This window comes from Sus scrofa, chromosome X (assembly GCF_054392235.1).
Source record: "Sus scrofa isolate SSC_HxYL_T2T_F1_AM1 chromosome X, Sscrofa_HxYL_maternal_Yorkshire_Landrace_v2.0, whole genome shotgun sequence".
NCBI lineage: Eukaryota > Metazoa > Chordata > Mammalia > Artiodactyla > Suidae > Sus > Sus scrofa.
Window position 1 is genome coordinate 16,461,339 of NC_139401.1, and position 23,041 is coordinate 16,484,379.

Genomic DNA, 23,041 nt, shown 5'->3' on the forward strand with positions numbered 1-23,041 from the left:
CAGAGTTTACTGACAAATGTTGACGTTTGTCTTTGGGTGATTATTTTATTTTATTTTATTTTATTTTTTGTCTTTTTGCCATTTCTTGGGCCGCTCCCGCGGCATATGGAGGTTCCCAGGCTAGGGGTCGAATCGGAGCTGTAGCTGCCAGCCTATGCCAGAGCCACAACAACGCGGGATCCGAGCCGCGTCTGCGACCTATACCACAGCTCACAGCAACGCCGGATCATTAACCCACTGAGCAAGGGCAGGAATAGAACCTGCAACCTCATGGTTCCTAGTCGGATTTGTTAACCACTGAGCCACAACGGGAACTCCTGGGTGATTACCTTATGCTCAAACTAGTTGTCATTATTTTTCAAGATGGAAAAATATATTGGATTACATAACCCCAGTTTACTCCAAGATGGACAAAGCGAGACAAAGCACTAAGGACACGGAATGTTTTGGAAAGAAATGCCCTAATGAAGACTCCCAAAGTCTAGGTCACCAGAGGTCCCTGCCAAGCATCTTGGCCTGGGTTGCACTTAGAGTGGAACCTTCTCCATGGATAAGAGTTTCTAGAGATGTAGTCATCCTCTTCCTGGTGCTGTATAGTCTGGCCACCCAAGATGGCTCTTCTCTTGCTCTCTTTCCATCCCCTGCTCCACCGGTGCCTGCTTCACCTAGTCTGTCGGGCAGAACATCTCCACCTGGTAGCTTGTCAAAGGGCGGTGGGGGGCGTGCCCCTTGCTGGTTTCCCTGGTAACTGAGGAGCCCACCTGAAGCCAATAGCGCTTTCATTGGGCACCTCCCCCTGCCCTGGGAGCAAAGCCTGCCGCCCTCTTGCCGGCGGTCCTAACCCGGGTTCGTGTGCCCTCTGCCACCCCACACGTCGGGGCGTCGCTGCAGGACCGGGCTTCAGACGGGTAAGCTCCCCTTTATTAAATCACTGATGTCTCTGTCGCCGCCTGCGGGCTCTTTGCTTGGTCTTGAAGCTGGGCAAGCACAAGCCTTGCAGGCCTGCAGGATGCAACCCAACAGGTATGAAGAGGGAGACTCTTACAAACAGGCTTCCCTTATACATGGAAATATCTATAACAAAAGGGTAACTTCTCCTTGGTTCTTTGTCACAGGGCCCAGCAGTGAGGCCAGGGAAGGATTACAACATTGGAGATACACAACATGTGGCCCCTCTTCAACTCACAAATCACTCCATTTATTGCACAGGATTAGCACACAACACAGTGAGTCAAGTTAGGTGTAGAGTCAGGTCCTCCAGCGAAGAGCCTTCAATCACCAGGCTACGTGGTCTCTTTTTAAGGAGTAGCAGTTACCCTGGGGGACATGGTCTTGGGTCTATCAGTTGTTCCCTCTGTTCCAGAAATGTACGTTGCCAAACAAATTTCTCATCTAAAGTTGCCACTCTTAATTTATCAAAGACGCCTACAGCCCTACCGCGAATGTTTCAAAACAACTAATATGGCAGTTTACGTTGGCCTCTGTGACTCAATTTGAACTATTTAGCATAGCTTAATGTAGCTTCATGCAGGATAAGTAGGAAGGATAATGTTGCCGAAACTTGGCCTCTGTCTCCTGGTGCCGAATAGAAACACAGAGTTTTGGGTAAAGGAGAAAAAAAATTGCTTTTATTGCTTTGCCAGGCAAAGGAGGCCACAGCAGGCTAATGCCTTAAAGACTCTGTCCTCCTGGGAAGAACTATGGGGAGTTGAATAGTAAAAAGAGAAAAACAGGGTTCTGGATAAGAATCAGGGTTGAGAGCAAACAGGCATTCTTTCTTTGGGGGAATTTTTAGTCATTGAGGTTGGTGTCATGAGCTATCAGCGTGAATCCTGGTGGTCTTCTAGGTTATTTTATCTCAGTTTTTCCTAAAATAAAAATACTTGTGAAAAGGGCATATTGATGAGAGATGAGGGCAATCTAGGAAAGTCCCTTAAAAAAAACAAAAAAAAAAAATCATGTACTTAAAATCTTTGACCCGGAGGCAGTTGTGCCCCGGGTACCTAATCTGTAGCTCACGGGTGATTGTGTTTAGGGTGCAGTTAAGCCAGGGAGAAGCACAAATTTTAAATTAGTCATTTCTAAAAGAAACGTAAGGAATATACCTTTTAAGTGTGTGAGGTGCCTGCATCAGTAACACAAAAGAAATCACATCATAACATCAGCTTTCAGAGCTTTTCCTACGGCTGCTGTTTTTTAAAAGTAGTCAGCTGGAGATAATCCTTTTGTCAAAGAGGGCTATTTGGGGGTGGCATATTTTGCTCCCCTTTAGAACCTAAAACTGCCCCTTAGTAAGTCAAATCCCTGTGGGCCATTCAGTCCAAATGCAGTAAGGAATGCGTCATGGGAAAAATGCAGTATATTCGCACCATTTAGCCTCGCTTTAGTAAAATGCAGCAGAGACCTTTTGAAAGATACAGTTGCTGGAAAGGATTTTGACTATAGCACCAAGCTCTTTTTCAATTCTCTGGAACAATAACAGCCTTCGTCCCTTCTCTGGCTCCATCTGGATCTTACTGTTAATCCACACCCAAAAAATAAGGACATAGGTACAGAATGGCCCTCTGGATATGCTAGAAGAAAGCATTTCTTTGTTTATACTTACATTTCTCTTTTTGCATAGACCTATGGTGTGAGAAACCCAAGGTTATGGTTATCAACCTTCAAAGAAAAAAAAAAAAAAGGATAAGGCTTTGCATTTCATTATAAAACTGAATATTCAAAGACCCGGGAGAGTCATGCTTTTGCTCTCCATAGTCACATGGTAAATAAATAAATAGACACCTGGCTCAAGAAGCTCCAGAAGTAATGCTGGCGAATCTCCACCGTAATAACAGGCCTGCAAATACAGAGATGGAGTCAGCTATGCTGAGCTGCCAAAGGTTCCCAGAAAGTCCACGTATTAAATATTTTTAAGAGCCAAGCCATCTTGTTTTCAGGATCTATGACAATATTTGGATGGTAGCGGATTAGCCTCCAGTGGAAATTAAATTTCCACGTTGCTTATTGTGGTGTAAATGGTGAATGGGGTCCAGCGTGGGCAGCAGGCCTGCCATTCCTGCCTGGAGCTGTTCATTTGGGGAGGAGGCAGGAGGGAGCTCGGAGGCATTACTAGGCTTCTCTGCCCCTAAGTCATGCACTCGAGGGCATGTCTGTCAGCCCTTCCCGGCTCCAATGATTCTAAGACAGTACAGAGATTTTTTTTTTTTTTTTTTTTTTTTTTTTTTAAGCTGCTCTCTGCAGAAGGAAAGGACATTCTGCCCTAGACAAGAAGGGAAGCCTTGCTTCAGTACCTAGTGTGTGTGGGGGGGGGATGCTGATAAACACAGTACAGAGAAATGAAAGCAGCAATTTGTTAAGGGGAATTTAGAAAAATGTAGGAAAGGAATTCCTGCTGTTCTGCAGAGGGATAGAGGCATCTCTGCAGCGCCAGGACACAGGTTCGATCCCCATCCTGGCAGAGTGGGTTAAAAAAATCTGGTATTACCACAGCTGCAGCGTACACAGGTTCAGATCTGACTCCTGGCCCCAGAACTCCAGTAGGGGCGGAGGCGGCCAAAAAAGAGAAAAAAGGGAAAATGTGGGAAAATCTGAGTATTCAAGCCAGTTATAAATCACGAAACTGATTTCCAGCCCGCATGTGTCGATGATGTTAGTCGTTCGTTTCTTTCTTGTTATCCTAGGGCTGGTGACAAAGGAAGAATTATTCAAGTCCCATGTCTTGGCTTCCAAAACCCAGGTGGGTTCCCAGTTCCATTTGGGGCCCTTTTTCTTAGCTAGTTTGAGCGTTGGAGTCTAATATGACAAGGAACATGACAGAACTACTTTAGTTTCAAATGAATTCAGAGAGTCTAGTCCTACCTTCCTTGGTCACTAGTCCTAGGATAAGAAGAAATGAAAAACTAACAACATAACAGACACGTGCTGGGTGGAAATCAGTTGCGTGATTTATAACCGGTTTGAATACAGTGACCGGCTCCGCACGCACATGGTTTCTGCTTCTCTGTTCTTCTTTCACTGTTTAATTGTCTTTGCTTTTTCACGCGCGCCACCCCCCCCCCCCCCATTTATGGCTTGTGCTAAACTCCTCTCCATGGACATGTTTCCATCACATCCTTCGAGGGCAAGGTCGAGTCACTTTATTTGTGAAGCCTTTGCTGAAGCATTTCCATCTTCCTTCTGGGTCCTGATGCAGCTCATAAGCCTTTCCATCATTGTCATCATTATCATGGCAGCAAATATTTTCCGAACATCAGGAACTGGGCACCACGGTGTTGTGTGGAGCTTATCTCAGGGAATCTGTGAGCCTGGGCGGTGGGCTTTTACAGATGAAGAAATCAAGGCACAGAGAGGTGGAGTAGCTGGCCCGAGGTGGCTCTGTGTTGAAGGGGAGCAGAAGGTGCCACCCCAAGTATGCCTCTTTGGCATAAGGATTATTTTAGGCTGATTAGTTTTAAGAAACACAAAGCGCCGAAAACCAAGAAGTTGCCTTTTTGATAGAGGCATTTGCGTGTATAAAGGACATCTCCATTTGTCAGGGTGCCTCCCTCTCTGGACCAGGAAGAGACAGATGATGCCACATCCCTAGACACTCTTAGCAATGGAGAAGGTAGGACCTTAAATCTCCGTACAACCTTAGTACCCAGAGTCCCCTTGCGGACAGTGTTTTGCCTGATCACCTCCCATAACCGGCTCCTTTCCCCCAGCAGCTCCTTTTGTCTTTAGCTGGAGATGGTATCGAAGGCCGTGTCCTGGGCCATTACAGGGAGTCACTAGTTCCTCTCTTAGGTCTCGCCCACGTATACGGCAGGTGTACATGTTATTAACCTTCTCTTTGTTTTGCTCCTGTTCATCCATCTTGGATTATAGAAGGGTCTAGAAGGATAGAGGGAAAAATGATTTGTCCTCCCCTGCAGTATAAATACAGTCCGCGTGTTCCTGTCTCTCGTGCTTTGGCTCACACTGCTTGAATTTTTCTCCTCAACATTTTATTACAAAAAATTTCAATCCTACAACAAAATTGCAAGAGTGTTAGAGTGAACCACTGTATACCCACCACCTCGATCCCTTCCTTAGAACTATTTGCTTTAGTACAGACCTAGCCATCCATCGATCCATCTTATTTTCTCTTGTGATTCATTTCAGAGGAAACTGCAGACACCACTGCATTTCCCCCCGATACTTGACCGTGCACATCAAGAACTCCTTGATTTTTTTTTTTTTTTTTTGTCTTTTTGCCATTTCTTGGGCCACTCCCACGGCATATGGAGGTCCCCAGGCTAGGGGTCTAATCAGAGCTGTAGCCACTGGCCTACACCACAGCCACAGCACGTGGGATCCAAGCCACGTCTGCAACCTACACCACAGCTCACGGCAATGCCGGATCCTTAACCCACTGAGTGAGGCCAGGGATCGAACCTGCAACCTCATGGTTCCTAGTCGGATTCGTTAACCACTGAGCCAGGATGGGAACTCCAATAACTCCTTCATTTTTAATGCTAAAAAGAAACACTGACGTGGCAAGAACTAGCACCCTCCTGCCTTTGTGGACTAGGACTGGCCAAACGGTGCACCCCCCGTTTTGTCTAAAACAGCAAATTAAGGGTTTTTTTTTTTAAAGCTACTTTTCTTCAAAATGTGGTGCTTTCCAAAGTTCAACAATAGCTTCCAAGGTCCTTGGGAACTTGTTTCTCTTAAGAGGAACAGGAATCAATGGCCATCAGCCGCACACAACCCAAGGGCAAGCACATACCTATAAGCTCCAGATTCATTCCAGAAGGCATTTCTGGGCTGCAGAACAGTCACTCCTTCCCAGTTAGATGGAAATCACTGGGCTGTTACTGGATTTCGATGAGAAGGAGGGGCAGGCTGGTGTGGGGGATGCCTGGGGAGAACACGCGCGAGCATCAATAAAGAGGCCGGAACTGGTGACGCTGGGGAACATTGTGCATCTATTTGAGGCTGAAGAAAACAAATTAAATGCGGTCCATTCTGAATCACAGTACACTGATTTTTAGTTCCCCAGAAGCCTTCGTAAGAAAGCAAAATAGGAATTTTACAAGGTCTATATTTAATTTTCTTTTTTTTTTTTCCAACAAGAGGCCCTCACCTACTTGTTACTGAGGCAAAGCATGGTGCAGAAACACCAACACAAAGAGAACCTCTTTCCCAATTTATCCACCTGTAGCGGTCCCAGTGGCTGTGCTGTTCTCAGAGTGAGATGGTGAGAGGCGAGGGACCACGACCCAGCATAAGCATGTGCCACCTCATGTGCGGGCCTCCTTAGAGACCCAGCTTGGTTCTTCTCCAGTGTCTTTTGGAGTTGTACCTGATTTTATTACTAGTTTTCATTTGAATCCATCTGGGAATGGGATGATTTTGCTTGTTGGCCAGGAATCGCTTGATCCTGAAAGTCTCATGAGAAGACGTGGCAAGGAGCTAAGTCAACCGCATAGAGGATGGTGGGGAAGCAAAGAGAGGCGCTGTATTTACTTTTCAATAAGACATTTGCCTTGGCTTAATTACAGTCTGATTTCCTTGTCTCTAAAGCAGTGTTTCATTTCAAAAAAATGTCATGTAAGCAATACAGTTCAAATTCCCCTGAAATTTAATTCATCTCAAAATTCAAGTGTATGATTATGATATTTGAGTTTCACCTTAACTACGTTACACTATGCTAAGCCGTCTTAGTTCAAAGCGATATCTCAGACACTTGAAGGCACCGCGTAGCTTATGAGAAGCAATTAAAAGAAATATTGAAGCCTGAAGTTTGAGGTTGTTTTTATGACTGTGATACTTAATAAGCAATATTTTTCCACTCCAACAGATACCAGCTCATCGCAGTGGAGTTTGAAATTAAAATCAGCTCTCTTCACAAATGGAGAGATGAGTGTTTGCTAGATAAGGTTGCCGGATGTTGCAAATCAAAACATTTGATGCCCAGTGAAATTTGAATTTCAGATAAGCAACGAATCATTGCTTAGTGTAAGTATATCCCACTGAACTCCAGATAAACAATTTTTGTATATTTCCCAAATATTGCATGGCACAGACTTGTATTGAAAAATAGCCGTTGCTGATCTGAATTTCAAATTTCACTGGGTGTCCTGTATTTTATCTGGCAACCTTATTTCCAGGAGTTTGGGAGGCTAAACTAAAAATCCTCCCCTGCAAGACCTTAATTCATCCCGTTGGTGGTCCTGTCTCCATGAAGCTGAGGGTTGATTTCTTTCCGAGGTGAGGAAAGATAAAACTTTCCTGTTAAAATTCGTAATCCCACTATGCAATCCCTAAAACAAAAGAGACGTGATTCTTTTATATGTTCGGATACAGAATTATCTCCAAATAAGTGAAATGAAAAAAGCAAGGTTCAGCAGTGCATGGCTACAGGGTAAGAAGAATTGTGTCCAGGGGAGACTGTGTGTGTGGCAGTGGGGGAATGTGGTAAGGAGGAGTCTGCTTTTTCATTCTACAATTTTGTACTTTTATTCCTTTTCATTTTAAGGAAGCACCTGCAGCATATGGAGGTTCCCAGGCTAGGGGTCCAATCGGAGCTGTAGCCGCCGGCCTACACCACAGCCACAGCAACGCGGAATCTGAGCCGTGTCTTCGACCCACACCACAGCTCACGGCAGTGCCAGATCCTGAACCCACTGAGCAAGGCCTGGGATCGAACCTGCGTCCTCACAGACACTATGTCGGTTTCTTAACCTGCTGAGCCACAACAGGAACTCCTATTTTGTACATTTTGAATTTCCATCATGTGCATATATTATCATTTCAAAGATAAATAAGTGTAAATGAACAAGCAAAGAAGCAAAACAAAAATATTTCTTCCCAAGCAAAGCAGAACAAACCTTCCAAGAGATGCCTAACATTTGGTAGAAATTATTTTATTACTTTTGATTCTCTGACCTTATCGTGTCACCTTAATAGCCCTGGGAATGTGAAAGGAAACTTAAAATCGTGCGTGCATTGTGTCCTGTTGAAATGTGCCTGATATTTTATAGCTATAAATTTTATCTGCTTTTATATATTTTATTCTTTTTTTTTTTCTGTCTTTTTGCCATTTCTTGGGCCACTCCCGTGGCATATGGAGGTTCCCAGGCTAGGGGTCGTATCAGAGCTGCAGCCACTGGCCTACGCCACAGCCACAGCAACACCAGATTTGAGCCACATCTGCGACCTATGCTGCAGTTTGCGGAAACACCGGATCCTTAACCCACTGAGCAAGGCCAGGGATCGAACCCGCAACCTCATGGTTCCTAGTCGGATTTGTTAACCTCTGAGCCACGATGGGAACTCCTGTATATTTTATTCTGTTTTTTTCTCACCATGAGCTTGAATACACATGCACACACACACACACTTCCATCTGCCATGAGAAAGGGTCCCTTTGTGAACAACAGGAAACACAGTGATCTGTGTTCATCTAAATTTTCCATTCACATTTTCAGCACAGACACCCATTACAAAATCAATTTTTAGGCTGTATGGATAGGGGTTATTTTAAAGTTCATAATTAAATCTAATGTTCGATCTAAGAAAAGCCAGTGGAACATGCACATGTATACACATTATTAGCAACATTTCAGACTAATTAAAAACATGCTGAAGTGTTTGGTCAATCCAAGAAAACCCCAATCAGGAGTCGATTCGACCTCTCAGCTTACATTCAACATAAAGGTTTGTTTCCTGATCCGAGTTTTCTCATGGGTGGGCATTCCTCGCAGTTGTTTTTTTGCTGTTTGTTTGTTTGTTTTGTCTTTTGTCTTTTTGCCTTTTCTAGGGCCGCACCCGTGGCATATGGAAGTTCGCAGGCTAGGGGTTGAATTGGAACTACAGCCACCAGCCTACACCACAGCCACAGCAACACAGGATCCGAGCCGAGTCTGTGACCTACACCACAGCTCACAGCAACGCCAGATCCTTAACCCACTGAGGGAGGCCAGGAATTGAACCTGTGTCCTCATGGATGCTATCAGATTCTTTTCCACTAAGCCACCATGGGAACTCCCCAACTGCACTTCTGAAGAGCCCAAATAAACTCTTTATTCTTTTTCTTTTTGGCCACACCCACGGGATGCAGAGGTTCCTGGGCCAGGGATCAAACCCTCGCCGCAACAGTAACCAGAGCCACTGCAATGACAACCCTGAGCACCAGGGAATTCCAATAAACTCTTTTCTTATTTGCACTCTCCTGCATTATCTTTTTAGTTGATACATGTCTGTGTTGATGTGTTTGTGGAACAAGTATTCCTTTTTATTTATTTTTTATCTTTTTAGGGCCACACTAAGGGCATATGGAGGTTCTCAGGCTAGGGGTTGAATCGCAGCTGCAGCTGCCAGCCTATGTCACAGCTACAGCAATGTGGGATCTGAGCTGTATCTGCACCTACACCACAGTTCATGGCAACACCAGATCCTTAACCCACTGAGCAAGGCCAGGGATCAAACCTGCATCCTCACGGATGCTAGTCAGATTCATTTCTGCTGAGCCACAATGGGAACCCCCAGAACATGGATTCTGTTTTCAGATTCTATTTGCACATCTAATGTCTATTCAGATTTTTTAAGTTACTATTTAAAAAAAAATTTTTTTTAGGGCCACTCCATGGCATATGGAAGTTTCCAGGCTAGGGGTCGAATCAGAGTTGTAGTTACCAGTCTACGCCACAGCCACAGCAACACCAGATCCCGAGGCACATCTACGACCTATACCACAGCTCACAGCAATGCTGGATCCCTAACCTGCTGAGCAAGGCCGGGAGTCAAACCCACATCCTCATGGATACTAGTTGGATTTGTTTCCGATGCGCCACAATGGGAACTCCATAAAGTTGCTATTTTCAATAAACAGAAATGCTAAAAATTATGCATATCTGAAACCAGACACAGCCCTATGGAGCCCCTGGGCACAAGACCCTTCCTGTGTCCCCCATTTCTTGTTCTTAGGAAATGGACCTCATTCAGCCTCCATGGCCTCCCCTGAGTTCCTAGGGACAGCTTCAGACACTTGCTGACCAGGGAAGGGAGGGGACGCAGGGACAAGGCAGGAGCTGTCAAGTAACAGCGGCACAGCCTTGGGGCAGGATCCTGGTTCCCTCTCACGGGATACACATAATGACAGAGGATCTTGCACACCTAAGACAAAAGCGGTATTCCTCAGGCTTCTTTTAGAAATGAATACTCGTGATCAAGCCAAGGTCTCCCGACTCCAGCTCTGATGACTAAGAGTCCCCCAAAGAGGGAAGAATGCATGTTTCTCCCAATCCCGATTCCTATCTGAAAGCCTGGTCTTCTCCTTTGTACTATAAAATGCCTCACAATTCTTTGCAAGGGGAGGGGCACAGTCTTTGGGGCATCAGCCTGCTGTGACCCTCCTTTGCCTGGCAAAGCAATAAAGCTGTTTTTTTTCTCCTTTACCCAAAACTCTGTCTCTGAATTTCTCTTCAGCACCAGTGGACAGAGGCTGAGTTTCGGCAACATTAACAGGAGAAAAAACAAGTACATATGGGGGTCCACCAGGACTAGGAGACCCACAGCTAGGCAGTCGAGGCTTAGATGCTGTTCTGAGCTAGAAAGAAGCAGGAAGGGGAGACGATTCACAATGCGAATGTTTGACACACGAATGTCTGACATGTGATTCAGAAGCTCAAGGATGTTTTCTGAGATCTTCCAGGGAGAATTAAAGAGAGCCCGCCCCCCCCCCCCCCCCAGGGCTTCTTCTGGTGCCTTTTGGCAATAAAGCCAGCGATTTTACACCAGGGGATGCATTTGTTTTGTCATGGGAACATGTCAGCCTGGCTCGGCTGGACCCCATTTCCAGACTTCCCTTCCCTGGCTGTTACTGGTTACGATGGGCCATGAGGGAAACTCCTGGGGAGCATTGGAGGGCGGAAGAGAGGCACTACCCATTTTTTTAGCTCTCACATGCTCTCTGACCAGCTGACTCAACAGGTCGACTGCAGGTGCTCCCTGTCCCAGCTCCTCCTTCGGTGCCTCTGCCTTCTGGGCCAGGTGTGTTGCGTTCAGCTCTGTTGGGAAGGGCCCTGGCTTCCGTAAGATGCCCGCGCCACCAGGGGCAGGGCCAACCAGAACTGACAGGGTTTCCATCTGATCTCGTGGGGTTCCACCTCATGCATGGGATCTGTCCTGGTGGCGTTTCAGCCTGCTTGGGAGCTCCCCAAAACCACATGCATTCTTCCTTCCTTGCCCTGCACACGTCAAGCTTCGGCCTCAGAGGTAAAAACAGCAGCTTTACAGTGGCTGCTTCTAGTGCCCATGATTGTATTAAGTCAAACCTCTGTAATGAATCTCATGTGTGTGTGTGTGTATATATGTATATATATGCATGTGTATGTATATGTGTGCATGTATGTATATATTCATATATGTGCATATACATGTGTGCACATGTGTATACATATAAATGAGATTACAGATATACATACATGTATGCACATGTACTGTGTATAATGTATTGCATATGTATATAATATACATATGTGTGTGTACATATATAATGCATACATTTATATATACACACACATACATAAACCACACACACAAATCTTATTGGTTCTGCTTCTCTGAACAAAAACTGACATAACATCAATTCCCAAAATGCCCCAATATTTATTATTTTCCTTATCCATGGTCTCTTTTCCTGAAGCGACTTGCTATATACCCTTTAGGAGGGAGTTACATTCTTGTCTTTTCCTGGAGGGGAGCTGAGAACGAGCACCCCCCACACACATAATTCCAGTGTTGGCAGCAAGGGAGATAGACAGAGGCGCTGGCCTCGACTGGGGTAACTCTGGGGGGTTAAGGTTCCCAGGAAGCCGTCAGTACTGAGGAATCGGTTCTACCGTCTGTCTTATGAGTCGGCTCGCAGGGGAGCAGAGCTTCCTCCCTGCCCAGGAGCCAGTTGCCAAAGAGGCAGGGAGGGAAACGGGTAACTGAGACTTTCACAGCAGTCCACTCGGAGAGAAGCTGAATAAATATTTCCCCCGGGAGATTTTGATGGCAGGAGCCTGGTGCCAAAATACACTATAGAGTCTGTCTAACTCTAGGACTGCTTAAAGGAAAGATAATCACAATTGCTACAACATCAGAGGATTGTTGAAAAAAGAGAATGAGCAAGATAAAGGAATCCTGGTTTCATGCTGGATTCCCAGAATCCCTTCACATTAGCCCCCCAGAAGCTTCAGGGATTGCATACAAACTCTGGTGACTTCAGAGGTGGTGCTGATTTCACATTTGTTCCCGGGACACGATGAGAGACACAGGAGCCAAAGGAAACACCACCCACAGCAGCGTTCCAGTTGTAACCGATGTTTGCCTGAGTTTACTTGCTTGTGATGCAGACAGGTGCACATTAAAAATAATAATCTTCGATTCTCTCTGGTTCTTGCTTCTAGAAGCCAATGCAAGGCCTTCATCATCTTCATTTCAAGGCTTAGGCCGAGTTTCCTGGGAATCCTGTGAATCCTTGGAGGTAGGTTGCTTAAATAGCCGAAGTTTAAAACTCTCCAGAATGCACAGCTAAGCTAGGTTCCCAGGGTCGCGCGATGCCTGGAAGCCATTCTACATGGCAGTAGGGAACAGGCTGCTATCCCCAGGCTGTCCTACTTGGTCATCGAGACGTGAAAGCAGTGCCCTTGTGTCTCTCTTGAAAACAGCTCTGTAGTAAAGACTTCTAGTCCTTCATAAATTTAATTCTTCTCTCCTTCTGGGCACCGTTCATCAAGGTCATAAGACGGCTTGGAATTATGGGCTGGGAGCGTACATCAAATGTGTGGCATTCAAACCGAACCATTTCATTGCGTGTTGGAGACTTTGCAGCACTTTCTCCCCTTACAGTGACCATCAGGGAGTCAGGGTATTTTAGACGGTACAGCTACGAGGAGGTGGAGCCTCCACCAGCTTGGGTCCCTGAGTGTCCATCTACAGGGGGCTAACTGTGTACATGAGAAATAATACTTTGTCATGGTCAATCACTGGAGTGTGGGAATTGGGGGTTTATTTGTTATTGTAATATAGCCTTCCCCATCCTGACTAATATAAATTCCTATAGCTGCAAGCATTCTAGAACTTCAAGCTTTTGAAATTTCTTTTTCTTTTCTTTGGCTTTTTAGGGCCGCACCCATGGCACACTGAAGTTCCCAGGCTAGGGAACTAATCAAAGCTGTAGCTTCTGGCCTACGCCACAGTCACAGCAACGCCAGATCCAAGCCATGTCTATGACCTACCACAGCTCACAGCAACTCCGGATCCTTAACCCTCTGAGCATGGCCAGGGATTGAACCTGTGTCCTCATGGATACTAATCAGATTCGTTTCCTCTGAGCCATGATGAGAACTCCAAAATTTCTTTAATAAAGGTTTTACTACCCACCCCAAGTCACTTTTTTGAGGACATCACTTGCACAGATTTTTTTTTTTTGCTTTTTTAATTTATATTTTATGTATGTACATATGTATGTATTTTGCTTTTTAGGGCCATGCCCGAGGCATATGGAGGTTCCCAGGCTAGGGGTCCAACTGGAGCTACAGCTGCCGGCCTACGCCACAACCACAGCAATGCAGGATCCAAGCTGCATCTGCGACCTATACCACAGCTCAGCACAATGCCAAATTCTTAACCCACTGAGCGAGGCCAGGGATGGAAACCGCAACCTCATCTTTCTTAGGTGGATTCGTTTCCACTGAGCCACAACAGGAACTCTCAGAATTTTTTTTAATGATTTTTGTTTTTACCATTATAGTTGGCTTACGGTGTTCTGTCAATTTTCTACTGTACAGCAAAGGGACCCAGTCACACACATATATATGTTCTTTTTCTCACATTGTCCTCCATCATGTGCCATAGTTTCCAGATATAAGTGATTTCATATGGCTTTTGTCTTTCTCTTTCTGACTTACTTCACTTAATATGAGAGTCTCTAGTTCCATCCAAGTTGCTGCAGATGGCATTATTTTGTTCTTTTTGATGGCTGAGTAGCATTTCATTGTGTATACATATCACATCTTCTTAATCCAATCATCTGTTGATGGACATTTAGGTTGTTGCTGTGGCTTGGCTATAGTGAATATTGCTTCAATGAACATATGGGTGCATGTGTCTTTTTCAAGAAAAGTTTTGTCTGAATATATGCCTATGAGTGGGATTGCTGGGTCATAAGGTAGTTCTATGTTTAGTTTTCTGAGGAACCTCCATACTGTTTTCCATAGAGGTTGTACCAAGTTACATTCCCACCAACAGTGTAGGAGGGTTCCCTTTTCTCTGCACCCTCTCCAGCATTTGTTATTTGTAAACTTCTCAATAGTGGCCATTCTGACTGGTGTGAGGTGGTACCTCAGTGTAGTTTTGATTTGCATTTCTCTAATAATTAGTGATGTTGAGCATTTTTTCACGTGCCTGTTGGCCATCTGTACATCTTCTTTGGAGAAATGTCTATTCAGATCTTTTGCCCATTTTTGTAATTATTATCCTTGGCTTATAATTAATCAACATTTTCAGTCCAAATACAGCTTGCTGGCTGTCATCTATTTTTTGAAATTTTTTTTGAAAAAATAACATAATGAGTTCAGTGAACCCATCGACAAACCAAAAACCTGAAACATTACAAATAACTTACATCTAACTGTGCATCCTTCCCCAATTCATAATTCAGTCTCCTCTCCAAATAAACATAATTTGAAATATCGTGTTTATCCTTCCCTTGTCATATGTGTGTGTACTTATGTCACTTTATGACATATATTTGTGACATACAAAGTTCAAAATAATGGAAACTAGCCTGGATTTTCATCTGCGTGATTGTTAATGAGGTTGAATATCTCCCTTTTTTTTTTTTTTTTTTTTTTGGCAACACCCATGGCATATGGACGTTGCTAGGCCAGTGATCGAACCTGCTCCATAGTTGCAACTGTGGCAGCGTTGGATCCTTAACAAGCTACGCCACATGAAAACTTCCTAAACATCTCTTTTTTTTCTTTTTTTTTGTCTTTTTGCCATTTCTAGGGCCGCTCCCACGGCATGTGGAGGTTCCCAGGCTAGGGGTCAAATTAGAGCTGTACCTGCTGGCCTGCAGCAGAGCCACAGCAACGCAGGATCCGAGCCACGTCTGCAACCTACACCACAGCTCACGGCAATGCTGGATCCTTAACCCGCTGAGCAAGGGCAGGGATCGAACCCGCAACAGCATGGTTCTTAGTCGGATTCGTTAACCACTGCACCTCAACGGGAACTCCCTAAACATCTCTTTTTATGTTTATTGACCATTTGTGTTTCTTTTCCTGCAAGATATCATCTGCATTATTTATGAATTTTTCCACTGGGTTGTCTTTGAAAAATTGTTTTGTGAAAGTTCTTCATATGTACTGGATACCAATCCTTTATCCATTGTATGCGTGGCAGTTATCTAACCTGCTTCAGTTTTGTCTTTTATACTTTATTTAATGGGTCTTTTTTTTTCATTTTATATTTTAATTTTTTTAAAAATTTTTATTGAGGTCTAGTTGATTTACAGTGTTGTATTAGCTTTAGGTTTACAGCACAGTAAATCGGTTTATGGTGTCTTTTAATGGATAGAAATTTTAAGTATTGGAGTTCCCTGGTGGCGTAGTAGGTTATGGATCTGGCCTTGTCATTGCTGTGCCTCCAATTACTGCTGTGGCACGAGTTCGATCCCTGGCCTGGGAACTTCCACATACTATGGGTGTGACCAAAAAATGGAAAAAAAAATTTTTTTTAATTAATTTAAAATTTTACTTTGAAGAATTTGAGAGTGGGGATAAGGAAACTGATTAGATTTCTTGGGAGATACAAGACAAATTACTGCACTTCAGACTTGTGAAGTCAAAAGGAAGCTGACAAGTTACAAAGTAGCAACACACAGGTATTCATACATATTTACACAGACACACAACAATGAGTTTTTGCCTTATGACTAACCATTCAATTCAGCTACCAAAAAAATCCTTTAAAATGGGTTGGCAGGGGGAGTTCCCGTCGTGGCGCAGTGGTTAACGAATCTGACTAGGAACCAGGAGGTTGCGGGTTCCGTCCCTGCCCTTGCTCAGTGGGTTAACGATCCGGCGTTGCCGTGAGCTGTGGTGTAGGTTGCAGACGCGGCTCGGATCCCGCATTGCTGTGGCTCTGGCGTAGGCCGGTGGCTACAGCTCCGATTCAACCCCTAGCCTGGGAACCTCCATATGCCGCGGGAGCGGCCCAAGAAATAGCAACAACAACAACAACAACAAAGACAAAAGACAAAAAAATAAATAAATAAAATAAAAAAAAAAATAAAATGGGTTGGCAGGAAACAAACAAATAGCATTCCTAGCATGATTGAAATCCACTGTTAAAAGGAACAGGTTGTATGATTAAAATGGAAAGAGTTTTTATTAAAGATATTCAAAGTAAAGTTCAGCATTGTATGCTAGCCCACAATTTGAAAGCCATTTCTTTTTGATTGTTTTAATTTAAAGGATGAAAAGAAGAATTCAAGGAGGAAACATACGGATAGTTTGTACATTTTCAAGGCGAGTGTGATTCATCAGAATGCAAGACAAAATGACTATTATTTAGATGGAAGCTTAAGAAACAGAATATTTTCCTAGTTTTTAGACCACAGTATAAGCCCAAGATGTTTTTCCTACAGTCCTTACACTGCTGACAGAGAAATTTCTAATGAATTAAGAGGGCTGCTAGAACTGAAACAGAGCACAGCCCTGTGGGGGCTCCTGGGAGCAAGAGCCTTCCTGTGTCCCCCATTTCTTGTTCTTAGGAAATGGGCCTCATTCAGCCTCCATGGATGATGAGCCCATGATGTTGTCCAGGAACCTTCCGAGTTGGTTCTCCTCTCTGATCACTGTGCCCTTCTCGCAAGTGCTGTTACTCTAGTCAGTAACCCAGAAGACCACCGTCGTGATCGAGCCGAGGTCTCCCGACTCCAGCTCTGATGACTAAGAGGCCCCCAACGAGAGAAGAATGCATGTTTCTCCCAATCCCGATTCCTATCTGAAAGCCTGGTCTTCTCCTTTTTACTATAAAACATCTCACAATTCTTTGCAAGGGGAGGGGCACAGTCTTTAGGGCATCAGCCTGCTCTGACCCTCCTTTGCCTGGCAGAGCAACAAAGCTGTTTTTTTCTCCTTTACCTAAAACTCTGTCTCTGAATTTTAATTCAGCACTGACAGACAGAGGCCGAATTCCAGTAACACAACAAACATCGCTCACTAATTCCTCAAAAAAATGGTACTAAAAAAAATCCTTCCTCAAAAATGTTGTTTTTGTTTTTGTTTTTTGTTTGGTTGTTTTTGGGTTTTGTTGTTGTTGTTGTTCTTTAGGGCCTCCTGGCAACATATGGAAGTTCCCAGGCTAGGGGCTGAATTGGAGCTGCAGCTGCCGGCCTACACCACAGGCACAGCAACACCAGGTCCGAGCCGCATCTGCAACCTGCTCCACAGCTCATGGCAATGCTGGATCCTTAACCCATTGAGCAGGGCCAGGAATTGAACCCACATTCTCATGGATACTAGTCAGGTTCGTTTCCACTGGGCCACAATGGGAACTCCCATAAAATGTCATTTTTAATACTACATACTTTCAAAATTTTTTCCTTTTTCTTCTTATTGGCAGAAATCAAAATGAGGTGTGATCATAAAAACAGTGTCCTGTACATCCGCGTAAAATAGTATATTTCATATGTTATTTGACTGTACTTTTAATCCATTTTTTTATACTTTAGAAAGTTTGCATCCCTTCATGTCTGATTGAAATACACATTTTATCAATAAGAAGCGAAAGGGGGTTTTTTGTTGGTTTTTTGTTTGTTTTTATCTTTTGCCGTTTTAGGGCCGCTTCCCGTGGCACATGGAGGTTCCCAGGCTAGGGGTCGAATCAGAGCTGTAGCTGCCAGCCTACGCCAGAGCCACAGTAATGCGGGATCCGAGCCACCTCTGCAACCTACACCACAGTTCACGGCAACGCCAGATCCTCAACCCACTGAGCGAGGCCAGGGATCGAACCCAAGTCCTCATGCATGCCAGTCAGATTCGTTTCCACTGAGCCATGAAGGGAACTCCAGAAGTGAAAGTTTTAATTGATGGTATATAGCATTTGCAGAGGACTCCTCTTGGTACCAGAAAGATGATACTGGAATCTGGGTTCTTGTTCACGGCGGTCAAAGAATGTACTCCGTGAACACACAGGCAGCGAGCAAGCAAAGTTTTTATTGAAGAAAAGCAGATAGCTCCCTGGGTTGCTGGGAGAGGGGAGGAGAGCCCCCCTTCTCTATTGTCCTGTAGGGGTTTTTATTCCTTAAAGTCCGGGGTGGGTACCAACGTGGGGTCCAGAAAGATGCGGTCTTCTCCCATTGGCCTTGCCCAGTTACCGTTATCAGTCCTTGTCCCATAGGGTCTTAGGGGTGGAAATGTCCCGTAAGTCTCATGGTTTCTTTGCCCTTTTCGTCCCGTAGACTGAGTCACAGGGGGCTGGGGGTTACTGTCCATCTGCCTGTAGGCACCCTCCCTGGAGTAGACAAGGCCTGTGGGGATGTCACTCCCCGGAGCCCTTCAGCCACACATGTTAATCAAAGGCCATATCGAAGACTGCATCAAGCCCATGCTCCTACACCGACCCCTGCGTTATTATTCTGCCCCAACCCCACCCCCCAGAGTTGGAGACTTGAACTGCGGGTGTGGGGGGGGCAACGACCCCTCTGACTGCTTCCTGCTGAAAAGGGCGTCGTTAGGGGAAAGCAGTTAGGTCTCCACTCATGGGACCGGCGAGGGGGCTTCGAAGCATGACACTGGGCACCCCTCCCATCTCCATCTGAAGGTCCATAGCGTCGGATCGGCATGTAATGAAGCGAGACATACAATTAATTACACAGGGTCTGAATAAAAGGCTCAAGAGCACAACGATGGCTATGGTGAGGAGATGTTTCCACCAGGAGGAGGAGGCCAAGCAGTTCCAGAGGGCAGCTCCAAAAGCTGGAGCTGGATGAGACATCTCATGAATCTGCTGCTCGAGATCTAGCAGAGAATCAGACACATTGTGTGAATAATCAGCAATACAGACACAACACTTAGACTTTATAATAGCACAGGTACTTGCCCTTGTGAGGAGTATGATTTATGGCACCACCTTACTTTTAAAGTTAATTAAATTTTATTCTAAACCTAGTCTGCACAATGCACAAAATTTTTTCTCAGTATCCGCTTCCCACGCACCTTGCATCGCTTTTTGTATCCACATGAGTCTGTCCCTTATTTTTCTATCCAGAGCCACAAGCTAAAGACAGACTTTCTTTTCCCTTAATAAAACACAACTCCATTCCTCATTCCTTCTTTACTGAAAGCACACACCTTCTACTGTTCTAAAGCAACCACGGACTTTTATGATTTTTAAAAACACGTTTTTCTTATAGAGAACAACTCAGGATGGCACTAAACCTATTGATGAATCGTTCTGTATACCTTTCGTTTCTGTTTAGTAACTGATTTCTCAGTGTCTCATTTGACTTTTATTAAACCTAGGCACAATAAGATATTATAGTTCATGTTGAAAACTTTAACAACATGTCTGTATTAATTAGATCCACAAACTTTAATTCTAATCTAATATTAATTAATACTGAATATCTCCCAGTTTACTTGAACCTATAATTAATTCTGGCCAGTTAGTTCCCTTCCATATTTTGAGAACTTATATATGCAAAGCCTCAGCCAGAGGAATGCGGGGGGGGGGGTGGTGGGCATCTTTTAAATCCAATACGGTAACCCATGCGGCTCTCTAAAAACAGAGCCCTGGGCCTCACCTCCGGAATTGACTCTCCTTTGTCCATAAACCCCTGTGGGCGGGGAGGGGTAGAGTGCTGGGGGATGTAGGGGCTGAGATAATTTCCCTTCTTCCCTTCTAGATTCTTTGGCCGGTCTAATAATTACACTGATGTAAAACCAATTAACAGGAGAAAAAAATTTTCGTACAAAAGGGAACCCCATAAAAACAGGAGACCCAAAGCGTATCCTGGTAACTGAGGTTTATCTGACCTCCTGAGCCTCAGGGAGGTATAAACCCAACAGTTACTTTTTTGCTAAGAAACTCATCTGCATATCAGGGCAACCTTTGTTTTTCAAACAGCTCTGTCTACCTGTGAAGGGCCTTTCTTTCGGGTCCCCTTTCCAGTGTAAATGTAGCTTTCCCCTGAATCTGCTAGGTTTTTTTTTAATTGCCTATAGCTCAAAATAATCCTCATGCCAAAGGAGCATATTTGGTGGTGGCAAATTTTGCTCCTTTTCAGGGAGCATTTCCCAGTTAAATCTTCTAACATTTGCAGTGGCTTCTACTTGAGAATTGGCATGATTGCTTTCCATCAGAGACGGCTCTTTCTTTGGGGAAGATAACTTTAATGAGTCCTTTTGAATTAAAGAGAACACCGACATCTCACATCCCCACATCTCCCCCCCCCTCCCCGCCCCAACACACACTCAACTTCCTGGACTCCTAAGAAACACAGAGCTGAATTTCTCTGCAGGATAAAGTAAGAGAAAATCTGAGTTTCTGGGCACTCCCCTAGCAGGAGGCGGTAGAGTGCCTGGGAGTGGGGAAAACAAAGAGAAGAGAAGAGCATTAAAAGAGAGGGGCTGAGCATCTTAGCGGGAGCCCAGGAGGCAGAGAAGAGAGGGCTTTTCCAGGCCATTTTCCCGGGGGTACCAACAGGCGTGTAATCCCGAGGCGGTCGTGGTGTTTGTCTCCCATTATCCGGTGGTTCTCAGCTCTGTCAATTTCGCCCCCCCTCCCAGGGAACACTCGGTAATGTCTGGAGACATTTTTGGTTCACAACCACAGGGGTTGCTGCTGACACCCAGTGGGGAGACACCAAGATGGTCTCTGCACAGCGCCCAGGACAATGACCTACCTGGTCAGAATGTCCCTCAGGGCCCAGGCTATGAAACCCTCCCTTCACCCCTTAAGTATGGCCCTGTGTGAAAATAACTGCCTGCATTTTCAGGTCGCCCTCAGGAAATAGCGACACTCTCAGTCTCATACAGTGCATGCCCATTTATTGCAGAAGTCGATGCTCCAGATGTGCTTCCAAGTTGAGCGGCTCACCAGCAACCTGAACTTCGCGACGTTTTTGTTTCTCCTTGCATTTGCATTCTCAGGGACAGGAGGTTCCGTCGCAATTGTCCTGGGTTCCAGCCCATCAAAGCCAGGTGAGTCACGGATCCCAGGTCTGTTAGTGTCTTCTTTGTGGTTGTCACCATTGCCACCGTTTTAGATTTTGCCTCTTTTAGGGAAGCCAGGCTGCAGAGTGGTGAAAGCTTAGATAGTAGACACCCCCACCTGGCCATTACCTAGTTTTAATCTCTCTGGGCCTCATCTTCTCATCTACAGCATGGGAATCAAAGCTATTTTAAGATTAACTGAGTAAAGCATAATTTTTCAAGAAGGAAAATTAGTATTTTAGTATCCTGTTTTATGGCTTTCGGATCTAACAGTCACTACACACACCTTAGACCAGAGGATATAATGCCTACATTTCTGTGAAACTCCCTCAAATTCCACCACTCTGTCCTGCCCACATTTGGCAGAAATTTAATATTTAATTTTTTATTTGAGTCCAGTATATTCGACTGCCTGCAGCGGATACAAGTTTAAGAAAAAAGAGAAATAAAAAATACATCTGGGAGTTCCTGTCGAGGTGCAGCAGAAACGAATCTGACTAGGAACCACGAGGTTGCGGGTTCCATCCCTGGCTTCACTCAGTGGGTTGAGGATCTGGCGTTGCCGTGAGCTGTGGTGTAGGTCACAGATGCGGCTCGGATCCTGCGTTGCTGTGGCTGTGGTGTAGGCCGGCGGCTACAGCTCTGATTCGGCCCCTAGCCTGGAAACCTCCACATGCCACGGGAGTGGCCCTAAAAAGACCAAAAAAAAAAAGAAAAAAATACATCTGGCTCCCTAGTTTCTTCACTTTTAACTTTGCTATGGAAGGACGTGAAAAGAAATTTCCAGATGTTTTGTAATTGTTATTGGAAGTAAATACTAAAATAATTATTATAATAAAATATAATTTCTATTAATACATTATTGAAGAAAAAATAATTTATAACAAGAACATGAAGCACATAGCTCAAGATGTGATTGTTCTGCAAACCTTAAAAATCACCAGCTCTGGATTCTTTTTCCTCTCCTTCTCCTCCTTTTTCTTCTTCTTTTTTTTTTTTTTTTTTTTTTTTTGTCTTTTTTGGCCGCCTCGGTCATATGGAATTCCTGGGCCAGGGATCAGATCCAAGCTGCAGTTGCAACCTACGCCACAGCCGCAGCAACGCTAGATCCTTAACCCACTTTGCCAGGCTGGGGATTGAACCTGCGTTCCCGTGTCCCAGAGACACCACCAATCCTGTTGTGCCGCAGTAGCAACTCCCGAATTCCTCTAATTGAATCTTAGAAATAAAAAGGCAACCTACAGAATGGGGAGAAAATTTTTTAAGCCATATACCTGGATAAAGGGTTAGTAGTCAAACAATATAAAAAACGCCTACAACTCAATAGCACATTTTTTGAAATAAACACAAATTTAATTTAAAAACAAGCAAAGAAACCAAATAGACATTTCTTCAAGAGGATATACAAATGCCCAAGTAGATGAAAAAGGGCTCAGCATCCCTAATGGTCAGAGAAATGCAAATCAAAACTTCAGTGAGATATCACTTTGCACCTGTTTAGGATGGATGGCTGTTATCAAAATTATCGCATACAACACATGTGGTGAGGATGTGAAGAAAAGGGAACCCTTGTACATTGTTGCTACAAATGTCAGGTGGTACAGCCACTAGGAAAAACAGTATGGAATCTCCTCCCCAGAAAATTAAAAATAAAGAATACATCTCAAGGAAATAAAGTCACTATCCTGAACAGGTTTCTGCACTCCCGGGTTCACTGCAGCGCTATTCACAGTAGCCAAGATACAGAAGCAAGCTGCATGTCCGCTGATGGATGAAGAGTTTTTAAAATTGCAATATAC

At 44.5% G+C, this 23,041-nt stretch overlaps 1 protein-coding gene across 1 annotated transcript in view; it reads left to right on the plus strand.

Annotated features, from left to right (window-relative positions):
- Positions 1 to 23,041, plus strand: part of GRPR (gastrin releasing peptide receptor) — a 468,413-nt gene that overhangs the window by 400,447 nt on the left and 44,925 nt on the right. Inside the window, exons 10-12 of the transcript XR_014834568.1 lie at positions 6,827 to 6,984; positions 12,423 to 12,499; positions 21,086 to 21,230. The gene's annotated coding sequence lies outside the window, so the exon portion shown is untranslated. The remainder of the gene's footprint in view (positions 1 to 6,826; positions 6,985 to 12,422; positions 12,500 to 21,085; positions 21,231 to 23,041) is intronic.